General features: G+C 42.9%; 1 pseudogene; it reads right to left on the reverse strand.

The window, feature by feature from the left end:
• Positions 1-303: 303 nt before the first annotated feature.
• LOC118390664 (5-hydroxytryptamine receptor 3A-like) lies at positions 304-5,203 on the reverse strand (annotated as a pseudogene).
• Between the last annotated feature and the right edge of the window lie 332 nt (positions 5,204-5,535).

Genomic DNA, 5,535 nt, shown 5'->3' on the forward strand with positions numbered 1-5,535 from the left:
AAACAAAACTTTGGCCAGGATTCCATCCCAATTTCCAATTGAACAGACATCTGCAACGTCTTCCTTGAATGCGATCTCCGCGTAGTGCGCAAACGTGGTAACATTGCCTTTAAAAGCTGCATTGTCTAAAAGCATGATCAGATTGAATCCAATCTGTCATCCTCGTGGCTAGATACCTGATTGATGTCATGTAAGGGACATAATTCAATTAACTTTAATAGTCACACATTTTGTAATGTTAGAGAACATCAGGTGAACAAGTATTGCAGTGACTTTCATAATAATAAATAACCTTAATCAATTGAAATGTGATGATTAATATCACGTTATATGTTTCTTATAATTTATTAACAATATTAACACTATATTCAACTGAATTTAAAAGAAAATGCAACCAAATAGCATTACCTCTCCTCCACATACTCCATATATCCTCCTAAACCAGCATCCACTGCATCTTCCCTCTCATCTCTCTAGTCCCAAGAATGACCTCAGACTCAAAGTACCCCCTACTTTACCTCTACCATGAGGTTCAGCTGAACAGATCCACCTCAATAAAACTCTTTGTATCAGGCATGCGTAAGCCTTCTATGTCCCCACATCCACCGTCAGGCCCTCCCCCACAGTAAGACCCTCCACCTATATCATCAGGCCCTGCTCCACAATAAGGCCCTCCACATCCACCGTTAGACCCTCCTCCACTGTGAGGCGCTCATGCGTACTGGCACATGGACCAGAGGGTGCCCAGGGTGATGCTGTAGGCCAGCATGGCCACCAGGTAGAGCCCGAAGAGCAGCACGTCGAGCACGTAGCCCACCTGCAGCAAATCCTTGTAGATGTCCCGGCACTTGTCCTTCTTCTCCAGGGTGCCGCGGATGGACGACATCTCGTGCTAGGTGTTGTCCATAACGGCTGTGTGGTGTCACGCACCACGGGCAGGACCACCAGGCTCCCCAGACCCTGCTCCCTGCTGTCCTCGCCGCCACGGCCGATCTCGCAGGTGTGGTGAAGGTGGTGGTTACATAGAGCTCCAAGGGGTCACACAGGGAGAGAGTGGGTAGAGTGAGGTCATATAACAGGATGTACTTGTATTTTAAGTATCCCATGTTGTGTTGAGTTTGTGGATGCAACATTTATTTATTGTCCCAAAGTGACAGACATTGATTATTTCCAAAGAGAGAAAACAGACCTGTAAATGTCTCTTTTTATCCTTTTCTCTCTCTTTCTCACTCTCTATGATATATGTTGTAATGATGCTGTGTTTTTTAAAATCAATGAATACTGCTCAGAGAGAACATTGTATACTAGAACTACTGCCCATGTCTTTTTTCCCTCTTAAAGCTCACCTTTTCCCTCTCCCTTCCCTCTTTTCTCCTAATCTCATACTTTTCTTTCTACCCAACTCTCGTGTAGATACAATACCCTGGCTGATGTTGTTCTCTTTGTAATGGCCCACGTGGTCGTAGTCCCGGGACAGCATGGAGCACAGGCTGTGCTTGTTGCGGATGCACAGGAGGACTGTGACCCGCTCCAGCACCAAGTGTTTGAGCCACTGGGGTACGTGGGGCTGCAGATCCTGCTTATGCACCAGACGGACTATCAACACTCTCTCTTTCAGGCTGATCACCAACAGAGCCATGCACACTACAAAGTATACACCTAGAGAGAGAGGGGTGAATCGATATGACCTCTGCACACTACAAGGTATACCCTTAGAAGACACCGGCTATGTTGCAAATGGCACCCTATTCCCTATGTAGTGCACTAGTTTTGACCAGGGCCTTTTGACCAGGGCCCCAACAAACAATAGTCCTTCACTACTACCTCAACCTATTCTTAACAGCAACAGAGCTCACAGTCCCATCCTTAATGACACATCTCAAAAATCTGAGCCACTAATGCACCAGCTGCATTTCTCACCTATGAGCGGCTTGCCGGTGGCGGGCAGCGTGTCGGAGACGATGATGAGGAAGACGGAGTAGCCCAGGAGCAGGGTGATCTTGAAGGACACTTTCTCTCCGCTGTCTGGGGGAGGTAGAAGCCCACCGGGTCCGTCACCATCAGGAAGATGCTGGGCGGCAACAGGTTCACAGTGTAGAACAGAGGTCTGCGTCGGATCACCACCTGATGACATTCATCAAGGTTGACGAGAGATTCATTGCTTCTCTTCTAGTTTTTATGATAAATATTACTGTGATGAAAATTCCAGATTGTCTGCATAATCAAATAACATTCAGCTCAGACACCCATACATACCCCACAAGACATGCACCAGGGGTCTCTTCAGAGTCCCCAAGTCCAAAAAGAATTCACAGCAAGGCACAGTTTTATACAGAGTCATGATCACATGGAACTCCCTTCCATCTCCATTTACTCAAGCAAACAGCTAAATTACCTTTTTTAAAAACTGAATGAACAACATCTCATGGAAGGTGGGGACAGTGAGAGGACAAAAACACACACACAGGCACACTAACACGCACAAACAGACACTCAGACACTCGACACTCGATCATTTTTTGTATATCGTTGTAATTTTTATTTGTGTGACTATTCTTGTCTATCAGTGTATCAGGACTGTGAGAGAATGCACACACACACAGACACTCGATCACACACACTTTGTTTTGTATTGTTTGTGTATCGTTGTAATTTTTATTTGCGTGACTGTCCTTGTCTATCAGTGTATCAGTGTTTGTTACTTGTGATGTGTTTTGGTGTGTGGGCCCCAGGAAGAGTAGCTGCTGCTTCTGCAAAAGCTAATGGAGATCCAAATAAACAATCATTGGGAATAGAGCAGTAATTAACAAGAAGTTGTACGCATTTCCATATCTCATTACATATATATGGCAGAAAAACATTTTGACCTTGGAGAGAACAATATACCAGCAGATTCTATCAATGACCCTAAAACGGAGGTGGGATGGGAGTGCACTCTATATCACACTTTCACCTGGAGATCCTCACTCATATCCTTGTGTTAATTTTCCATAAAGCAAGCCTGCTTTCTTTTTATGATGCATATGAAAAACGTCCATTCTCAATACCTATTTAATACAGCTGAAGATCTTATGTTTCTAATAAAGCCTCATGCGGTAGAGGTCAAGGTAAGGGTCTACTATCTTCATATATTTCTCTATTTGATCTATTCTTACTGAAGGTCTTGCTTTTCTGTCAGGTTCAGTTGGTTTTGAATAAATGATTTGCGCTAAGGTATTATGTACATGATATGATTGATTTGAACATGATTGTATATAGTCATGTAAGAGTATATACTGCATATCATTTTAACATGTGTTGGCACGAGCTGCATTGTGGGGATCTTTCTCATCCCTTTATTGTACTCTTTTAACTATTGCCATTTACTTCCTCATCATGCATAGTGTCGCCTAAATTCCGTTAATTTTCCCAAAGTTCCCCGGTTTTCCAGAAATCCCAGTTGGAAGATTACTGGGGTCAGGAGGGAATAAGCAGGAAATCTGAGAATCCTCCTACCAGAATATCTGGAAAACTTGGGAATTTTGGGAAAGTTGTTTGCAACCAGAACTTTGCAACTCTAACAATCTTACAAACCAGCTCAATCTTTGCCAAATAATATATTTCCAAACCTGTCATGAATACATAAATAAACGGTAATGAATGATTATGTTATGTATACTCACATTGAACTTCATCTCGGCATAGGAGTCAATGTTGTCCAGACTGAAGCTCTTGTATTTCGACAAGACATGTAGCAGCTCCCACTCCCCCTGGTTCATGAAGACACTCTTGTCCACCTTGAGTTCCTCTGCGCTCCTCATCAGCTTGAGGTCGAAGTCATTAACTACAGACATGGACATGGAGGAGACATAGGTCAGTGGGTTCAGATTCATGTCAATTATGTAAATGACCATTATCAGCAATCCTCAGCCACAGCTGGCACTAGGGAAATTATTTTTTTTAAATACAAAATAATACAAAAATGTTGAGGACTGAGTGACTGACACTTAGCTTATCCATCCCCACCTCTCTTACAAACATGTAAAAAGGCATCCTTACCTGGTATTGTAGCCAACAGTATGTGTAGTTGAAAGGCTTTTCCCCACATGCAAAGCCAGAAGACTAAATAAGACATGTTTTACGGGTATAGAGCCAGCTCTGGAAGGTCCAGCTGCAGTTCTGGACGTCGAAGGGGAAGTTGTAGATGTTGAGAGTGCAGGCTGTCACCACCTGGATGGTCTTGTAGTTGCGCACCAGACCATAATGGGTCATGTACACATAGGGAATATCCTGAGACTTACCCACATCCACACTGAGAGATTAGAGCAGGATGCACAACTCAAACCAAAGCAAAGAGATGCAATAAATATGTTTGTGGCTGATATGGACAACTAATATTTCAGCGTATTAAACACACACTTTACACTGCACTGTACTTTAGTAATGCTTAATCAATGATAAACAATACTGTTTTAGACTTTGATTTGACTGTATGGCCTAAAATACGATGGCCTACACCGACAATAATGATCACAAAACACTGGACTTCCAACTCGTTGATTAGTGTGTCAGGCACCCACACATTGGCAGTCGGTACGGACAATTGATTCACATCCTCAAAGTCCTCTGGGTTCCATCCCAATAATTCATCTGTCCATTCCTGATACAGAGTTATAGCATAGGCTGGTAAGCATGGTATAGTATTAATAATAACAAGTATGGTATAAGATCCTCTGAGAAGATGTGTTTGATAAATGTCCAAAGGAGAGACATAACTATGTTCTACTGTAGTTTTTACAAGTTTTATGTATGTTTTAATTTCTTGGAAACTTTTTTTCAACAAAATCCATTTGTTGTTTAAATAGTTATTTAGCTATTTATTGCAAATAGTTATTTGTCTTACCTGCCTGCACCATATGTTGTCAGAACCTGGTTCTTCTCATCCTGTTGTAACATAGGGCAAACATAGGCTACACACAATCTCAGCATACTGAACTATTATTCTACTCAGAGCAGGAGGCCTGCTTCCCACACTGAGGATAGAGTACACCATAAGGTCGATGGCCACCATTGTGCAATTTCGCCAGTTGCGCACGGGTCGAACCCCCTTCTTGTACCCAGCACTCAAGTACTCGGAGAGACGTACCAAGGTGGCATTGGCAAAGCGTCCGGTATTATTGCCCAGTTTCTTGACTAACGGAGGTAAAACACATCGTTTCAACATACTGATTCAACATATCCACTAAATGCAACATATTGATAGTCATACAATTATTATTGTGTAAATCTATAGCATTATATCAAATGTAAACTTCCAAAACAGGCAACCTCTGTCAATAACGCCACAACCTATCTGGAATTAATTTTGCACGTGCATCTTCTTACCTGTGCAGGCTCGCGGTGCCTTGTATCAAGAGCAAGACGAGCGCTGTCCAGAGTGCTGAACTTCTCATTCTGCACTGTTTCACTTCTCTGCCTTGAGCTTGTCTATAATGAGCAGTGCTCAGTTTTGAGATACAGCAGTCTACTGGCGCCGCCGAGACCCATATTCAGGGG

The sequence above is a fragment of the Oncorhynchus keta genome, chromosome 11 (genome assembly GCF_023373465.1).
Source record: "Oncorhynchus keta strain PuntledgeMale-10-30-2019 chromosome 11, Oket_V2, whole genome shotgun sequence".
NCBI classification, from domain to species: domain Eukaryota; kingdom Metazoa; phylum Chordata; class Actinopteri; order Salmoniformes; family Salmonidae; genus Oncorhynchus; species Oncorhynchus keta.